Below are 19,803 nucleotides of genomic sequence, written 5' to 3' on the forward strand. Positions count from 1 at the left end.
GAAAAAGCCTTGGGGTGTCATTTGTATCTGTCTGAAAAAATTAAACTCTCCGTTTTTTGGCCCAAGTTTTTGTCAACCCTCCCAATATTTAGTTCGGGGCCGCTGCTTTATTATTAAAGTCCCATCATCTGTTTGGATAGTAATATATTAAGGACTTTGCATCCACAGGGAGCTCTTCGTGCCTCATCCTATTACAGTCAAACTCTTTCATTTTTCTCCCCCTCTCCTGTCCCTGCACATGGGAAAGTGGAATGGTGCTTTTGTTTTCATGCGTGCTTGTTCCTAAATTTGCCATGTCTGAACGGGCCCCGGCACAACTTTGATAGATAGGGATACTGGATGGGATTGTTTGGCATAGTTCTTTCTGGGGGGAGAGAAAAAGAAGGTAGGTGGTCTTTGCCCATTTACTTAGCTAATCTGCATTTTCTAGGCTGAATTTATCCACTTGTGGGGCTTAGAGCTGGAATGTGGCTTGAAAAACCAGATCGCCCAAAGGCAGTTTTGCAGACCAAACTCCCAAGCCAAGTTCTTTTGTGTCCTCTTCCTTCCCTCCCCCTTACGAAAAAGGGGGGGAGACTCCATGATGGGGCAAAAATCAAGGACTTTTCCTGAAGACAAGGGGCGAGCCAGGCTAGCGCCTGGGCAAAGGGGGGGGGGGAGGCGAGGCGTTTTGCAGCCCTACTTTTATGGACTGTAATGATGGCTATGGAGGGAGTTAGTGAGCTCCACATATCTGACAGGAGGTTGATAATTCGTCTGTAAACGTCGGGACGGTTTGATCTAGGGGAAGATTAGTCTTTCTCGCGTGTTTAGATCTGGTTGACGGCCTTGTGCACGCTCAAGAGGAAAAATGTCTTTCATCTTGGTGGGGAGGGAGGAGGAGGACGACATGTGACTAAGAGCCCCTGTAACTTTCCACCTTCCTCTACTGAGCTCGTCTGGATTTCCCTGCCCTCTGGATTATCCCCCAGGTCGCTGTTTGTTCGCCCTTAACCTGGCAGCGGCGACTACAATGGTCTAGGTGTGAAATTGACTAAGGAGGCGTTCCGTGTCGCGCAAGTCGGACCCGCCTGACCGAAACCCGCCAGTTGTAGGAAACTGACCAGTGATCTTTCGAGTGTAACAAAACTGGGTCGGGGGTCGGTTTCTCTATCGCGGTGTGTGTGTGTGTGTGTGTGTAAACAGAGAGTTTACCTCGGGGTTAAATGGATTCGCTGATCATATCAATACGTGGGCTCCAAGGGAAGAGCGTCCCACTGGAAGCGCCTCTTTCCTTCTTTGCGAGGTCCGCTCTTGCCCTTCGCTTTGCCTTGGCACCTTCCACCGCCGGGGATTGCTTTTGTTTTGGTTTTTTAATCTTTTTTTTTTTTAACAAACGGCTCTGGGTAGCTGTTTTATTGTCCCACGTAAAATAAAATGCTCTATAAAATCTGCCTGGCCTTGAATTGCTGCCACGGCGGCGGACGCTAGGGGCACCTCGAACGGAGCAGCCTCTGCCGCCCCCCTTCCCTCCCTTGCTCAGCATCCCTCTGACAAAGGATCCGTCCGCAAGGCCGAAAGAGGAGGGCTCGCTTCCAAGGACGGGCCATTGGTCCGCATCCCGGGCCCGGGACGCTAAATTCAATATAAGGTCGCTGGGAAGCCCTCAGCTGGAGAGCCTCTATAGGCCTGGGGAAGGGGTCGTCCGCAATTGGGAGTGACGCCTGCTGGGGACTGAGAGCGAGAAAAGGTCGGAGGGGCCGTCACAACCGCCGTTGTAAATGGAGCGGCACAAGGTCTTCAGGGTGCAAACCTCTTCCACGTCTCCAGTCATGCTCTTCCATGTCTCCGACCAGTTGGGCCCTCTTACCCCAACTTGACAGATTCCCTGACCCCACCCCAAAACCATATCCTTCCCAGTTGGACCGTGTTCAGCATTCCGGTGGCGGTTCTCCCTTGGCTTGAGGAGGATTTGCACCCCAGTCCTAATCATCTGAATGTAGTTTAGGTAATAGCAGTGAAGTTCAAGTACCAGTGACTTATCTCTGCATGTCTGAAATTGGTGGTTTGTGGGGGCAATCCTGTGCACATCCGTTGAGCATAGTGGAGATTACTTCTGTGCTGGCATGCCTAGGATTGCAGTGTTTATTAATTTAATTTGAATGTCCCTGTGTGGCAGCTCTACTAGTACATGGTTGCTTGAACTCAACGGATTTACTTCCAAGTAAAAATGGAGAGGATCAGCTGCGCTCAAGTAGCTTTGTGGCCTAGTGTTTGGGAAATACATGTTGCGGGTCAAGTGATAATTGCGAGTGTTTTGTATTCCTTCCGCACATGCAAAAAGGTGTTTTTCCGTTTGTTTGACATGGGATTTATACTTATTTTGCCAGTGGATTTGCTTAAATATCTTTGTGCATAATGTGGTCAGTAAAATCCATGGGAGAATTGCCTTTCTCTTTAATGGAAGATGGTTGAGTTGTATGTTGTGAATTTGTCCTCTTGCCCAAATGATGGTGACATCCTAAACAAGGTCACACCCTTCTCAACCCAACGAAGTCAACAGATTTAGAAGGGTGTAACTCTGTTTAGGGTGAGATTATTTGGGTCTTCTTGTGTTAACCTTTGTACATACTATGTGTATAGCTACTTGCCTCTACCTACAACCTGTGTGCTATATGATTTTCCGTGATTTTTTAAAATTTAAATTTTAAAGACTGAAACAGTTTTCTGTCTTGTGTGAAACTATTACAAGCTAACTAATCCGAATTTTGGGACTCAACATGATTTGAGCTGAATTGGTTTCAGTCCAGATATTGGTGGCCCTTGCAAGGGCAGAAATGCAAGATACATAAATTTTGTTAAATAAATAAATACTGCCACTTCACAGGAGGAATACTTCTATGCCGTTTCTGAAAAATGCTGGTCAGAGAGACTCGTGAGCCAAGGGGAAATACACAGAAACAAAACAACATAATCCAAATTAAATATATAATATTTAAATGGATTTTTTCAGAGACACAACTCACTGAACCATTGTAGGTACATATGAGGAAAAATCAATAAAATAGTAGGTTGAACTCATGGGCAAATAAGGAGGGGGTAAATGGAAGAGTACAACTAGGCTGAAGCCTGGCTTGCAGTTTAAACCCTTTGGTCACAAGAGATTTAGGCAAGTTCCTAATTCTTCCATTAAAAATCAATGGAGCTTAAAACGGATCGTGCCCCCACATTTCAGCCTCTGCGTGCAGTTCGCAACCAGCGTACATCAACGCAGGTTATTCTGGGCTCAGTGAACTACGGACTTCGATATGAGAGAAGTGGGCCTTTAAAATAAAAAGGCCCTATCCTAAACTACCAAGAAAGAGTAGCCGGGTGTCCCAGTGCATTCAGCTGAGCTGACTCATATGTCAGCATGCATAGGGCTTTAGGCACAAACCGGGTTAGTCTTGTGGTAGCAAAACAACACAAAATTCCAGTGGCGCCATTTATTTCAATACGAGCTTTCGAGTAACAGCTCACCTCTTCAGATTGATATGGGGAAGGGCTACAGCCTTCCCTGAACTCTTCCCTGTTAATATTGAGTTTGCAGGCTTCTGGGGGCAGGGCTTGTCGGTTGGTTTATAAGTCTTCACGGGGCCACGCACGTTAATGGGGCTGCATAAAAAGAGTAAAGGATAACCATGGCTAATAACAAATGGCGCTGTTCCGTCTCTTAAGGTTGGAAGATTTGTCCTAGCCTCCACCCCGGGGGGAAAGCATATTTTGCCCTCGTGGAAACCAATGTCCTGCTTCCCTATGTATGTAGGTATGTTCAGAGGGGATTTATCTCAGCCCACGAGACAGAAGCGACTACTGCCACCCCTTTGTTGTCTGGCAGAGGAGAATGGGTGCCTCGTTCCTGCCTCACGACTTGTCATTGTCTTCCGATAAAACAAGTTACACATTTCCCCGGGGAATCGGAGGGCGGCGTTGCTTAGGCAAGCCGCACACAATGGGCTGGTTCTGGAAGGTGAGGGCCGAAGGAGGGGGTGCTCCACTGATTTGGCCTTTATTGCATGATAAGGGGTCAGGAGTGTTTCTTTCAGGCTCTTCGTTTTATGGCCCGGGTCCTGTGCCCTTTACTCCGGCCTGGTCTTCAGTGGAAGCAATGGAAAGGTCGGCCTCAAATTCAGTCCTGTTCCCCTCCAGGATATGAAATTAAAAATGACCTTCGCCCTGGTTGGGGCTTTCGGCGGATGGGGGCTGATCGGATTTTTAGATATTTTAAAAAGTGTTTATTATTCCGATTTCTAACCCCGCCGAGGCCGGGCTCAGGGCAAGTAACATAATTAAAATCAACATATAAGCCTTATTACATATATTGTAAAGTATTGATTAATTTACCATTATACCAGGCACGTTTGGAGACACATGCAGGCAGATCCTATGCACGGATCCGCGGATTTAAATGCCGTTGAATGCAATGTATGGCGGTCCCAAATAGATGTCCGTAAGATTGAAGTTTAAGGAACAAAGAATAAGGTGAACCCTTCTGCTGCCCCATCCTAGACAGCAAAAAAAATCCCTCGGGGTTGAGTGAGATTTACTCACTAGTGAGCCCTCATGAAATCACTGCCTTAAATTCTTATTGTTGTCAAGTTGGGACGTTTCTCACTGCAACCAAGGGGACTTCAGAAGTGTAACTTGCTGGACTTCCAATCATTTCTCTGCCCTAAAAGCACAGCAAGCCTAGCTGGGAACAAAACGCCCTGCCCAGATAAAGAGGCGACGAGCGCAGAATTGTTTGCAGAGGCGAATGCCCAGCGTTTCATGCCATCTCGTTCAAATCCGCCTCTTTAAGGTACTAGTGTGAACTCGTCGATCGATTGCATCAGCCATTGATTGCTTTCCCAGCCTCTTCTGGGTTTTCCAGGCTGTCTCCAAAAGTTCCACTCTCCGTCCTGTTCTCCTGAGGTCGATCTAGCCCAACCAGAGCTTTTGTGTCACTGCAGTCACTATTGGGAAAACAGCAGTTAAAAGACATCGGGTTGATTAAACTTCAAAGAGAAACTTTAAAAAGGGAAAAAAAAGAAAAGGACTGCTGTATGTTAACGTGGGAGACGCCTCCGAACCCTGCCTCCTTGTATGCGCGGGGCCCGCTTTTTAATTACTAGTTCATTATAATAGGCTTCTCCTTGGAATCTGAGAGGAAATGGTGTCACTTACTGTTTAACGATTTTCAATAATTCATCGGCGAAACATGAGTCTGGTTAGCGCTAATAAAGCTGCACAAAATCCGGCGAGGAGAGAGAGAAAATTATCCAACATCATGCTGCCCAGGTGGCTTTTCAATGAGATTTCGGGTTATGATCCGATGCAGGTTTGCTTGGCAAGCCAGCTCCAGGGGAACGAATGTGACCTGCGTCGAAAGACGTTTTAAAATGCTGTATAAATTAGCGTTAAGAACTAAAGACAATGCACCATTTATACATGGAAGGTTTTTCCTTGGATGTGCCGCTCTCTAGATGCACATTTTCCCCATCCAAATTCTCAAAACTCAAAAATAAGCCCCCATGCAGAGTTTTGAGAATTCAGATGGGGAAAATGCATCGAGAGAGAGACAAATCCAAGGCAAAACCTCCCGTGCATCAATGGCCCATGGGAAGCCCAAGAAAAATTCTTCTGGGAAGGGGGCTGTTAGGATGCTGTGATGTATGTGCGTTCCTCTTACCTCGGAGTTAAGTCCCATTGGACTCAGTGGGGCTTACTTTCGTGTGAACGTGAATAAAATGGGGGGGGTGTAGGTACTTGCAAGGGGAACTGGGGGACTTTGTCCTTTTCACTGCATAGGTAGGGGGCATCGTGGTGTCTGTGGCGAATGCCCCCATTGGCCCCACCCCAAGGCTTTGGATCCAATTATAATTTTTGACCTCCCTCGTAGAGTTGTATACTTTTGGAAATCGCCTTGAGTTTCATAGAGAAAGGTGGAGAATAAATGAGACAAATAATAAACAGCTGTTTTCACATCTCTGCAGGGAAGTGGAGGGCCTGTCAGGCAGCGCCGATTTTCTTCCCTTGCTGCAGTGAAACAAACACAATCTGAAGGATTTGGATTTGAAAAGGTTTGATCCCGTTGGCACAGAATTAAAATATACCATCCCTGAACACACTGAGGTGGAATTTAAATCCAGAAATTCCCATTGAGTGGGGCTTCATCTTTCGTGGACTTGATGCTGCTCCATGTACATTTGTTTGTTCCTCCTTTTTTTCTTTTTTTGTGTTGGAGAAACACATCACTTTGATGATGTTTTAGCGTTTGTGGGAAGGGAAGGAAACGGCTAATGGATTCGGGGAGATTATGGCCTTGCTGGGCCTCCCAGCCTTTAAGTGTAGGGGAATTCAATTGCATTTGACCTGAATGGCTGTGGCCCGCAATCCAGTTTACACAGCATGCTCAGTCGGTTTCAGTAGAACTGCATCGGTCGTGAGACCTAAATGTTCCGGTTTAATTCCTTTGTGAATCCGCTCACATGTTGGCCGTGTGGATGTTGTGCCGCTTTTCTCGCTCTTTGTCTAATTGTGCACATCAGTCCCCAGAAGGGGCGAAGAGAGTGATTTAAGTCTACTTTTCACTAAAGGTAACGATACCAGGCGGAGTGCTAGAGTACTAACAACCCGATACCATCTGCGATTACTCGAAATGATTCTCAATAAATAAGCATGCAGTAGGATGGCACCCTAAATATTTAATGATATTGTTGTTTGTTACCTGGTGCACCATCTTAAGCATGTTTACTCAGACAAAAATCCCATCCAGTGTTCATAGGATTGCAGCCTTAAACATGGGGACCATCAGTTATTTCCCTGAAACATATTATTTCCCTCCAACCCCAAATCCGCAGCGTCATTTGCTCCAAGGTTCGGTTTCTGGCCCTACTGTAGTAACTTAAAAATAGGCAAGTTTCTTGCCCCCACCCTCCCTCCACAAGGTTGCCCAGATCAGGGGAGGGGCCTTTGGGTTTCCTGAGCCCCCCCTCCAGTCTTATCAACTATTTCTCTCCTTCCTCTAACCTACCCAACCCACCCAAATCGCTTTTAAATATTTCACTTGATTTGGGTTGGGCACCCCCACCCCCGTCTTTACTATTTTCTTTAGGCCATTTATGCATGGGAGGTTTTGCCTTGGATTTGTCGCTCTCTAGTTGCATATTTTCCCCACCCAAATTCTCAAAACTCAACAACAAGCCCCCATGCAGAGTTTTGAGAACATCATAACCCCTTTGAAGGGCACTTGGTATGAGGCAGCTCGCCCGTTCCTTTCTGCGACATTAAAAGCGGAAGGGAAAGCCCGGGCGGCCCCCTCCCCACACCCCAGGCGTCCTGCCCTAGAGCGCTGCCTCCATGCGGTGGAAGAGGCCGAGGGGGAGATCCTACTGGACAGGGAGCGATTCCAAGCCTGGACTTCGCACTCCGCGGTGACGTCACACCCTCCTTGATTGGGGGGGGGTTCGCCCTGCGTCACTTCGGAGGCAATCCTGCCCTCCATTACGCGTCCCAAGTTTACTCATCCTAAAACTAACTGGGCGCCAACCTTTCCATTCTGCGGCGATAAGCCTCGTCGCAAAACGTCGGGAACGTGGATTACCTGCTCTTTACGGAGAGCGATGGGGATACACAGGTCTGGAGAGCCAGAGTGACAAGGAGAATGATCTGTGGCCGATCTTCTTCTAAGATCCGACGGGAAGGCACATTTGACATGGCTAGCACACTTAATGAAAACTTGAACCCTAAATTGCTTGGGCTTAAATTTATGTTTACGCATCATGTCTGAAAGCCCCTATTATCCGAACTCGCTGCAAATTGTCCGTGTAGCCAATGAAATCCTGTTTATCCGCAATCCTAGTTATCCCTTCTCTCTAACGGTTGAGAAATTCCCACCAGTACGTGAAATATGTCGTAAGGCGTCACCAAATCTACACCCAGGCTCACTTCTCTTCTGATAAAAACATATATATGGAGATTTTGGGGGCGGGAGAAGATGCACCTTAGGAAATGAGCTCAGTCATCCGAGGCAGCAAATCCCATTGAAATCGATGGGGTTTACTTCCCCTTTACAGTCCTAAACATTTAAAAATGCATAGTTACCTGGGAGTGAATCCCACTTAATACAATTGAGCTTACTTCTGAGTAAAGGTGCATCGGATCGGCCGGTCATCGAGCTTACCTGGAAGCCAATTCCATTGTAATTAGTGGATTTACTTGCAAGTATGCACATTTTTAAATATAATATAAAGTTATATATAGTAGTGTGTACGTATTGTAGACTAGGATTGTTTTGGGTTGTTGTCTTCGTGTGACACATATTTGGGGCGGGGAGAGGGTGCCGGACTAAAATAAAGCAATAAAGGCCAGAGGTGAGATTCTAACCAGCGACTCTGCGTCCTGTCTCTTGCTCTCTGCCCACTGCGCTACGCAAACTGGCCTTTCTTGGCCGGCCCAAGAGATCGGTCATGGTGACAATTGCAGGCTTGCCTCCGTAAGCGGGCGTTCTGCGAAAGCTGCTAACCGACTGACAGCGGTTGTTTTGCTGTTTAGCTTGGACTATCTCTCCAAGCCGCAAGCTCGTAGCCTCCGCTGGGAGACTTCATTTGAAAGCCGCTGCGGGCTCGCTCGCTCTCTCTTTCCCTGCGACGGAGAGGGCTGGGGAGCTTTTGACAGCTCCGAGAGGGAGGGAGAGCCCCCCCCCCGCGCTGGCACCAGGCTGCTGCCTCCAGATGCCCCTCCGCATTTGGAAAAGATGACACGCCGACGCGGATCAGTTTAATCGGCGGCGCCAGGAGGAAAAACTAGAGCCAGGCGGCAGGGCTTGGGACCCTCCGAGGGTGGTGTCACAAGCTACTGGGCAGAGCTCTCTTTCAGTGTCTAGGGTTTCATTTATATTTCATTCGCTTCTCCGGGTCCTCCTCCTCCCCACCCATCCCGTCGCTAGGGGGGGGGGGAGCGACCCCATATAGGGTGTAGCTCTTACACTGGGGAATCCACCGCCCGCTTTACAACGGCTTAAGCCTACTGAAATCAATAGGCGACAATAATAGAGTTATATCTTTTGCTTGAGGTTTGGGAATTGATGGAGGATTGAATTTTCAGAGACTTCTTTCGCATTACAGACCGGGACTTGTTTCTCACAGGCACCTTTAGCATCGAATTATTTTCAGTTGGGGGGGGGGAGAGAAACAGACAGCTCTTTCCAGATGTTGATGTCTGGAGAATTCCTTAGCAAATAAGAACGGTCTCCCAGAGCAAATTAGTACTGGAGTGGATGCCTCTTCTTTATTAGCCGTAGTAGTACTCCGCCCTCCCAGCAAGCCGGGCTCAGGGCGGCTAAGTAAATGCAAAAAGATAATATACAAGTTTAAAAGTAATCTAAAAACACAACTAATAATCTCAACAGCTGACTTATGGCGATTCTGTAGGGTTTTCAAGACAAGAGACTTTCAGGGGTGGTTTGCCATTGCCTGCCTCTACATCACGACCTGGTATTCTTTGGAGGTCGCCCATTCCAATACTAACTAACCAGGGTGAACCTTGCTTGGTTTCTGAGATATGACAGTGATCAGCCTATCCAGGTCAGGGCTGTATCTTTAATAATTGTGTTTGTTTGTTTATGATGGTAGTAAGAACCACTTTTATAAAGTGGCCATGTGATTTATACCATAAGAACATAAGAAAGGCCCTGCTGGATCAGACCAAGGCCCATCAAGTCCAACAGTCTGTTCACACAGTGGCCAACCAGGAAGCCCAAACAAGACGACTGCAGCAGCACCATCCTGCCTGTGTTCCACCGCGCCCAAAATAATAGGCATGCTCCTCTGATACTAGAGAGAATAGATATGCAGCATGACCAGTATACATTCTAACTAATAGCCATGAATATGTCCACTCCCCCCTTAAAGCCCTCAGAGCTGGCAGCCATCACCACATCCTGGGGCAAGGAGTTCCACAATTTAACTATGCATTGTGTGAAAAAATATTTCCTTTTATCTGTTTTGAATCTCTCGCTTGTCGGGAGAGATTCAAAACATTGATACAGGCATGATTCTCCCCCCTCCCCGGATTTTTGTTTGCACAGAAGAGGGGCTTAGGGCGGGGATAGCCTTTCTTACCTCTGCTGACACACCGTACCGCCCATGCGCAAACTGTTTCTGTTTCCTCTTTTCCAAGACACCTTTAAAGACGCAAGCTCCCCCCACTACCACCCAGACCATCACGGGTCACTGAAGAGGAGGTACCTGGCCAGGCGGCTTCCTTTTTAAACGTCAAGCGACGTTGGGGGGGGGTGGCCGTCAAAAGGGCATGCTCTTATCCAGCAGTACCTCCCCCATAAAAATCTATGGAATGTACTCCGAATTTGCATGTATTTACTGAAGAGTCGGGTTCTAGTGACATCATTTTTTTTAAAGTGCCTTGTGCAATTCATACACATCCCAATTTACAACCCATTTAAGCGACAATGTCTGAATTGGCATCGCGCACTGGTTCGAAACCAAGTCACAGGCACTTCAGTGGAACTTGCAGGTGAGTTTTACAGCTGAAGATGTGTTCAGGAGGAGAATGAATTAATCTTAAAAAAAAAAAATTAGGGACCAGAACCAAGATGAATGGTGCTTGCAGAATGGATAAGAATCACTCGGCGCCAGTATAAAGAAAACCCCTGTGCATGCTGCACAAGCATTGTATGTGCATTCCCTGTAACTTGTGTACAGGGCTTCCGACTGATTTTCAATTACGTGTACAGATCGCTGGTTCAGAGCGTGATGTTTTAGACAGGCAGCGAGGAGAGTCTTCTGGAGAAAGGGAAAAGTTTGTCTCCCCTTAGAATGTAGGACGTTTTCTGCCCTTGGCAAAAGTTCTGAAAGAGACAGTGGGGGTGGGTGGGAGGGGCTCGACCTCCCTGTCCTTACTGGCAGCGCTCATATTGAATTTGGGTTTCCTGGTTGAGAATCTGGTTGTCGCATATCAATAATCAGGGGACTGAAGTCCTCTGCAGCTCCGATTAAAGACGGTGTTGGATCTTATCTACAAACAGGTATGCGCCCCGTTCACTGTAACGTGTGTATAGGGACCAACTTGATTGTGCTCACGATCTAAGGTCAGGGTCCTCAAATGGAAACAGGAAGGGTGTCGTGGAGATGACTAAGAAGGGCTTTCCAGCACTATAGCCAGGATTTGCGTTGTAAACGATTCCTCGTACTTGGAAACTGGAGACAATAGATCGGGGCTAGAAATGGGACCTTGGCCTGATCCAGAACAGGCAACGCCTGGTGTCTGCTCCATCCTCCAGCCTTTGCCGTCCCCCATACTCCATCCCCTGAGAAATACAGCGTGGTGTTCTGGACTGCCAGGGCCACCACTCGATTGTCTTCTGAAGAATGGACAGCCGTGATCTGGTTTTCCGGACACTTAAGAAAGGTTCCATGCAAAAGGCAGAAGAAGCACACGTTGCACATTAGGATAATCCACGACTGGTGGAACCCTCAGTTGGACTAGAGCCTTCTAGGGAGGTTGACTCGAGGACATGGTTCCTTTAACCCCAGCTAGTGGCTGCTTCCTATTTAATAAGTCCTGCAGGGAAACCGCTTCCCAGGCAGGAACGGTAGTGAACGTGTATGTAGCCTTCCCCCCGCCCCCAAAGCCCTCCGAATGCGTCGTATGGATCACAATACTCACAACAGACTTAGAATCATAGAGTTGGAAGGGACCACCAGGGTCATCTAGCCCAACCCCCTGCACTATGCAGGAATTTCACAACTACCTCCCACACACACACCCAGTGACCCCTACTCCATGCCCAAAAGATGCCCACGATGCCCTCCCTCTCATGAACTGCCTAAGGTCATAGAATCAGCATTGCTGACAGATGGCGATCTAGCCTCTGCTTAAAAACCTCCAGGGAAGGAGCGCTTACCACCTCCCGAGGAAGCCTGTTCCACTGAGGAACCGCTCTGTTAGAAAATTCTTCCTAATGTCTAGAGGGAAACTCTTTTGATTTAATTTCAACCGGTTGGTTCTGATCCGACCTTCTGGGGCCACAGAAAACAACTCGGCATCCTCCTCCATATGACACCCCTTCAAGTACATGAAGATGGTTTATCATATCCCCTCTCTGTCTTCTGCTCTTCGGGCTAAACATACCCAGCTCCTTCAACCTTTCCTCATAGTACTTGGTCTCCAGACCTAGTCTTGTAGAGTCCCATCGAGGGCTGGAAAAAGAAACTGGCTACTGGTTGTCTCACAGATGCCTAATGGAGGCCGCTTGCCGCGCAATCAGAAGCACGCTTTCTTGGAAGTGAGCCCCATTGAGTAAGATGTTCAGAAACGTCCACAGAACAATCTCCACTGAGACCTTCTGTTGTATAGCAACCTATACGAACATTCTCCCTTTGCACTTATTCACGCCTTCTACAGTCAACGACTGGTGAACACACCCGTGTGGAACCAGCCCCATGCCCGTGCGCTGCGTTCATGTCTGAACCACTTCACCCAGATATCGCAGTGGCACATGCCGGTATTTAGATGGGAACGTGTGACTGGGCTCTGGAAATTCAGTAAAAGGCACACGCTCATAACACTAGGTGATCTGCTTGGAAGTTGCGTGCTTTCTCCTACATAAAGGGGCTTTGCTGCTGGGCAAGAATAAAATAAACCTTTTCTTCTGGGGTTCAGCCGCCTCTATGCAGTGTAAGGGTCACTGTTGTGACAAATACTCTCCGCTGCACTTCTGGAATGTACCTGGGCAGAAAATAATTAGTAAACAACACGGATGCATTAGTCCTGGAAATGTAAGCCAGGAGCCCCAATTCATCCTCGTCGCACTGACATGGAAAACAAACATATCGAAACCAGTCAAACCTCCTTCAGAAGCGAAGGCTGGTCCCCTATGTCTTCTGCACTGCCACAGAGTGTATTTAAGATCGCAGCATGACCAACTAGAGAATACAGTCCTTTACCTAGCTCAGAAGAACACCCAAGCGGCTTCCTCCGGACATTGTGAATGATTGGCTTGGAATTGGGGCACAACGGTTCCAAGAAGCGCTTTGGGTGGAGCCCAGGTCTATTTTTCTCTCTCACCCACACACACCTCACGTCTGCATTGGAAAGGTGGAGGGAATGTTTCTGGCGCCCTTGATCCACAGCCTAGCGAAACAGGGACGCTGCAAGGCCCCTGGACGCAGAAAGCTCTCTTCTGCCTCCCACCTTGCACTTTTGGAACTTGTGCGACCCATTTGGGAGGTTGGGGGTGATTCCCACGCTGAGTGGGAAGGAAAGGCAGACAAGGGCCTGCATCTCAGTGGACTTTTCCCGTTACTGTGGAAGATCACGCAGGGGGAGCACTTCAGCAACCCACTCCTGCAAAGTTTTCCCTGAGAACAAAAACGAAGGTGCTTCCTGGTTTGTCCTCTGTCCCAGAAGCTCTTCCTTGTCTTCAGATGTGTGGTTGCTCAAAGAGGCAATGTGGATATGCTCCCTGAGCACTCATAGGCCATTTATGCAAGGGAGGTTTTGCCTTCGATTTGCCACTCTCTGGATGCACATTTTCCCCATCTGAATTCTGAAAACTAAAAAATAAGCCCCCATGCAGAGTTTTGAGAATTCGAATGGTAAAAATGTGCATCTAGAGGGTGGCTATAGTATTTTGGTCATGTCATGAGACGACAAAAGTCACTGGAAAAGACAGTCATGCTAGGAAAAGTTGAGGGCAGCAGGAAAAGAGGAAGACCCAAGAAGAGATGGATTGACTCAATAAAGGAAGCCACAGCCTTCAATTTGCAAGATCTGAGCAAGGCTGTCAAAGATAGGACATTTTGGAGGACTTTCATTCATAGGGTCGCCATGAGTCGGAAGCGACTTGACAGCACTTAACACCCACAGAGGGTGGCAAATCCAAGGCAAAACCTCCCTTGCATAAATGGCCAAAGCTGTGTGTAGGGGGTACAGGTTTGGCATGGGTGGAGCCCTGGGTTCCTTGAACATGTCTAACTTGGTAATTTCTCACCAACTAGATAGTCCTCTCCCCCACCCCCATGGGCCACGGCACTCGGCCTATTTGAGGTACTTACAAGGTCCCTAGTAGGACTTCTCCTGGAGCAATTGGGAGAAAAAACCCACTTCGATCAAGAGAGCTATTTAAGAGGGAGAGGAGTAGAGTGTTTTCAGATATCCTCCTCCCTGTGGATGGGGATTGGAGGGGGGGAGGTTTGGTCATTGGCCTGTTCAGAGGTGAGGGGGTCCCATGGTGGTCACGGGCTGCAAACACCAAAAAGAGAGCTTTGGGTCTCCAGAGCTTGCAGGGGCGAAAATCTTGTTGGTCTCGAAGGTGCTACTGGACTCGAACCTAGCACCAAACTGGCTGTAGCACCAGATACAATGTTCTCGATTCAGCTCATGTTTCTTGCTCTCTAACCTGGACACTTCCAAGTCGAGGGACGCCCCGGAAGTTCTGTGGAGCTGCTAGTTTCTGGAACGAAAACCCTTTTTTGGTGGTTTCTGGCATCAGCCAGACCGATTTCTGTTCTGGATCTTAGGGTCAAGTCTTTTAAATGAAAGGATATTTTTTGGGGGGGATAAGAAATTAGCAGTGGTGAGGCCACGGGAATTTCCAGGGGGGGGTTCTTAACCCCTTTTCCACACAGGCAGGATGCCGGGAGAAGGGTATGGCTGGATTGGCCCAAGAGACCAAAGTCCCGTGTACTTTGGGAACGTGCCTGACCGAAACTGGCTTTATTGGGGTGTGTTTTATCTTTTGGAAAACCCCACTCCAAGGGGAACGATTCCATTCCTTTTTTCTTCAGGACGGGGTTGGTTTCCTTGTGTCCGAAATCAGCATAGGCAAATATTTTGTCGCTCTTCAGCCCAGTCCAGAGGTCGTGAGTTTGGGACTGAACAGGGGGAGGGGGAGATTAAAAAAAAAAAAAAAGCGGCAACACACACCCACAAACTCACAGCTGAGTATCTGAGGTATCCAGGAAGAGGTGTGCCCTGGCGATAGAAACCAAAGCAGCAACGCGACTAGCTGGCAAAGGGCGAAAACGCACGGGAGTTTTTACCTTGGATTTGCCACTCTCTAGATGCACATTTTCCCCATCTGAACTCTGCATGGGGGCTTATTTTTGAGTTCTGAGAATTTGGCGGGGGGGGGGATGTGCATTTAGAGAGTGGCAAATCCAAGGCCAAACTCTCCCATGCGTTTTCGCCCAAAGTTGTTTAACTGATCCGCAACATGAACGCGGCGTTTAACAGGAGCTCATCTGCTTCGTGTTTCAATCCGAGCCAAAGGCGGAGCTGGCTCTCAGCGGAGTCTGCAAGCCAGGCCACGACCCGGTTCAGTCGCATAATTTGGAGTTAGACGGCTGGACCCTGTCGACCTCCGCGGGCAGGGGTGAAGGGACCAAGAAAAGGGCGGGGGGAGGCTCCGCCCGGCTCCTAGGCCTATTGGGGTGAGGATCCCCTTGAATCCGTATTGTTTGGCGCTGGACGCCTTGGCCCCGGAGCAGTTCCTTCGTGCCAGGGTGTCTGTGGAAGGGAGCCAGAGGCCGACTCCCCTCGGCCAGCAGCCCCCGGGGCCTGACCACCCTCGAAGCCTGCCCAGTGGACTGGAACGGCCCTGCAAAGCTTTATGCTTTGGGATCGCAGCCGCAACCAGCTGGCCTCCTAGACAAGCTTAGCCCGGTGGAAATCGTTCAGCCCCCTTGTTTCCCAATGGTTAGGATAGGGGCTGTTGAGGGTTTATAAGTGGGGGGGTAGGCCTTCCCTCCCCCCCCCCAGGACTGTGGATCGGTTTTTCTCGAGAAAGCCACTGACTCGAGAGTCGTTCGGGGAAAAGGAAGCCTGGCAGCGGCGGCGTTCAATCTCCAGCCTCTCCTTTCACGGGAAAGTCTTTAAGGGGGAGGCGGTCAAACACGGTCGGCCCAAGGAGGCCGAAGGGCCGCGTGTTGCAGGGGTTTGCTTCAGGGAAACTGGCGTTTCCTGACTTCTTTTTGGAGAACTCTCCTCCTTCGGTGGTCAATCCCCCAGAATGAGGAGAGTCGCAGCCCTTTTCTCAAAAGAGGGCAGACAGGGGAGGCGACATGGATTCTCTGGTCTTGGCCCAGGGCTTGAACAGGCGGCCGGGACCTCTGGCCCTCCGGACCTAGCCCACATCGGTTTAGATCGTACTGTTGGTTCGCTTTATTCATTTTTATACCCATAAAATAGTTTTGAGGCCACCTGCAAATGACTTCCTTGGCTTTGCTTTTCCTACTAACTGAGTTGGCGCTAGTTAAATCGACATTTTGTTTATTTTGTTGCGATTCTCTTTTCTTTCTTTTTTTAATTGCGCCCCTTTTTAAAATCTTCTTTCTTAAAATTCAAAGTAGACTTTTAGATCTTAGCGTCCGTTCCGTCCAAAGCATGCCTTTTCTAAAGCCCTAAGTGGCTTGCCCATGGGAGAACGGGGACGAAAATTGCAAGCCCTCCTCCTGAACCGACTTTGGCATGGACACACAATGCCGTTTGCCCAAAAGAGGGGTGGGGGGTGGGGGAGAGATCAAATTATCCGAGTAAAGTGAAAGTGCACACGCGCCATCTCTTGGGGTTATTCACACAGTCACGTGAAGAGACTATAAATTCTATGAGAATTACCCGCTGGTTTACTGCCAGCCTCTGCAACCCCCAGAAATGTTATAAAGCATATTTATGATATTATAGCGAGGTGGCGAGCAAACCACAGCCCATCGGCCGAAGAGTCCCTGAGGAGAGACGTTTACACTTGGAGCTCTCCTTTGGAGTGGATCTGAAAGTGGCGGGGGTTGTTTTTCGGAGCACAGAGGCGACTTCCTTCTGCCTCTGGGACCGCTCGGAATGCCCGGCCGGGGGGCAAAAGGGGGCTGGAGGGACGGCAGAGGGCGAAGGCGCTGCCGCCTCTAAAGCTGAGCGGAGAGGTTGGCCTGGCCGGGGCTGGGAGGTCACGGGGGAGCGACGGATCTGCAAACGGCTCGTTCGGGAGTCGCCAGAACAACCCGCACCCCCTTCCCTGCATAGGTTCGCCCGGAGGGGGGGGAGCCGAGGGTTTGGCCGAAGGTGGCGGGGATCGGGCGACAGGGCTGAAACCCAAGCGGGTGCCAAACTTTCCGCCCGAGTATCAAGGGTGGGTCTCACCCTGCAGCCTGTTGGCACGGCTGTGGCATGAGCGCCTGGTTGGCCGTACCCCCTTCCGACGCGCCGCCCAGTGAACCTGAAGAACGAGCGTCTGAGTCCCCGGCGGGCTGCGGTCCAAAGGGTTGCGAGGTGCCTTCGGAGGGCGTTTCCCCAGAGATGCTAATTTGGGGTCACGTGGGCCAATGCTTGTTCACGGGAACGGTGGGTTACCTGCTGGGAGCCTGAAGGCGGAGGAGAGCCCACGGAGGCTGGGAATGGATGGAGCAAGAAATGCAAAGACGGCTGGAAGCTCCTCCAGTACTGATTTGAGTTTAAAAGCGGTCCAGCGCGCTCCACACGACTTGGGTTTTAAGTGGGCGTATCAGAATCAACAGAGCGGTTCCTCAGTGGAACAGGCTTCCTCGGGAGGTGGTGAGCTCTCCTTCCCTGGAGGTTTTTAAGAAGAGGTTAGATGGCCATCTGTCAGCAGTGCTGATTCTATGACCTTAAGCAGATCATGAGAGGGAGGGCATCTTGGCCAATTTCTGGGCATGGAGTGGGGGTCAGGTTGTGTGTAGGGGGGGGAGGTAGTTATGAATTTCCTGCATTGTGCAGGTGGTTGGACTAGATGACCCTGGTGGTCCCTTCCCACTGTATGATTTTATGAACAGCATTTACACGTGTCACCTCTCGGGCGGGTCGTTCGTCTTCAAGTCACGTAAATCCGCCACCCCTTCTTGGAAGGGAAGACGGTCTGTCCAGCTGGGCTTGATTCTGCATTAGAGGCTCTGGGGGACTGGGGGGGTGAGGTGATTCTCCTGCCACCCCCTCCCAAAGGTTTCGGAAATGGCCAAGCCACAGAGACCTCTCCCCCTAAAAATAAATTCTTATTCTCGAAGGAAAGACAATACTAAGACCACGGTCACACAGCCCGGATAGCCTAAGAACCAAATTCTGATTCCCCTGCTATCTGCCCCCTTCTAACTTAAAAGGAGCCGACCGGCCAGGTCCTTCCCTGATACATATTAATAGAGTGTAACCAAACGAGAACTTTCCTCTACTCAACGTTTCCACGCCGCCATAAAGCCAGGGCACGAGAGCCGATCTTGAGGGGGGCTTTCGTCCCCCCCCCGTGCTGTGCTTGGTTCCTTCCTCCAAAAAGGGGGAAGGGGGTCATAATTGCCTCTGAAGTTGCAAGCCATGATTTAAGTTCAATTTATTGTTTCTTCCAATCCCAGTGAAGCTTATTCGGTCACTGTTATTAGATTTCCGGATGAGGCTTTTACATTTGGATGTGAATTGTGCTTTTTTTTTTAAAGAAAGGGGTTAATGGATGTAATAGTTAATATATGGTAAAAGAAATAATAAAATAACCACCCTAGATATATTGCTATTAGTCCTCTTGATTTCAAGATCCCTGACACCCCATATGTACTATCACCCTGAGCAGCGTTAATTAATTGGAAGAAACTACCCCGTTCCAGTCTAAATTGTTTCCCCTGCAAGCCTCACCATATCTAATTGGAAGTAAGTCCCATTGAACAAGATGGGGCTTACGTCCGAGTAAACATTCATCCCTGTCCGCCATTCAGATCCCAGGCACCTGTTAGGATGGCGGCGAAAAAAACCCCGAAGTTCCACAAAGTTGTCCAGCAGGCCGACCTTATGCAAGTTAGGGGAGGGGCTGTGGCTCAGTGGTCGAGCATCCGCTTGGCATGCAGAAGGTCCCAGGTTCAATCGCCGACTGCGCTGCCGGTCTGAGTAGACAATACTGACTTTGATGGACCAAGGGTCTGATTCAGTATAAGGCAGCTTCACGTGTTCTTAGAATCGTGGAGTTGGAAGGGACCATCAGGGTCATCTAGTCCAACCCCCTGCACAATGCAGGAATTTCACAACTACCTCCCACACACACACCCAGTGACCCCTACTCCATGCCCAGAAGATGGCCAAGATGCCATGTTAGAGCTAGGAGCCATGTTAGAGCGAAATCCCCCACTCTTCAGGGCCCAGGTAAAAGTGCATAGGGCACGGCATCCAGAACGATTCCTCCGCAAGCAACCTCGAGCATGCGCTCTTGACCGCTAAAGAGGTGCAATATTATGCCATGCAAATGACGGTGGGGGGGGGAGGTAAGAATGTGGCCCGCGTGTGAAGCATTTCTCGGGAGAAGACCCCCCCCCCAGGGGGAGTGCTGGAGAATGCTCAGGGCCGCACCTGGAGGGGCGACCCACCCCATCCCGGTGATGTCAACGCCAGGAGGTCCCCCGGCGCGACGGAGAGACCTGGGCGACCCCCTAAAGCTGGAAGGGAGGGAGGCAGGGACGGGGAGAGAGGAGCGCCACCTGATTGGCCGAGCGCTCCTCCCGGGAGCCCCGCAGCCTTCCCGCAGCCCGGATTCTTTAAAGCGAAGCGGAGAGGGGCCGGCCGGGCAAAGCCACCGGGGAGGAGAGACGGCTCCTGCGGGGGCTTCCCGAGACGGCGCGGCCGCCTGGAGACATGCGTCGGGCCGGCCAGGGAGCCTCCCCGACGGCTCGCCCGGACGGGGGCTTCGCAGGCGGCCCCGGGAGGCTGGCAGAGCCCGAGGCGGCCGCGATCCCGTAGCGAGGGGAGGCCGGGGCGGTGTGGAGGGGAGGAGCTCCGCTGCCACTTACAGGCGCTCGGCGGAGGGCA

Source organism: Euleptes europaea, chromosome 1, assembly GCF_029931775.1.
Source record: "Euleptes europaea isolate rEulEur1 chromosome 1, rEulEur1.hap1, whole genome shotgun sequence".
Taxonomy (NCBI): Eukaryota; Metazoa; Chordata; class Lepidosauria; order Squamata; family Sphaerodactylidae; genus Euleptes; species Euleptes europaea.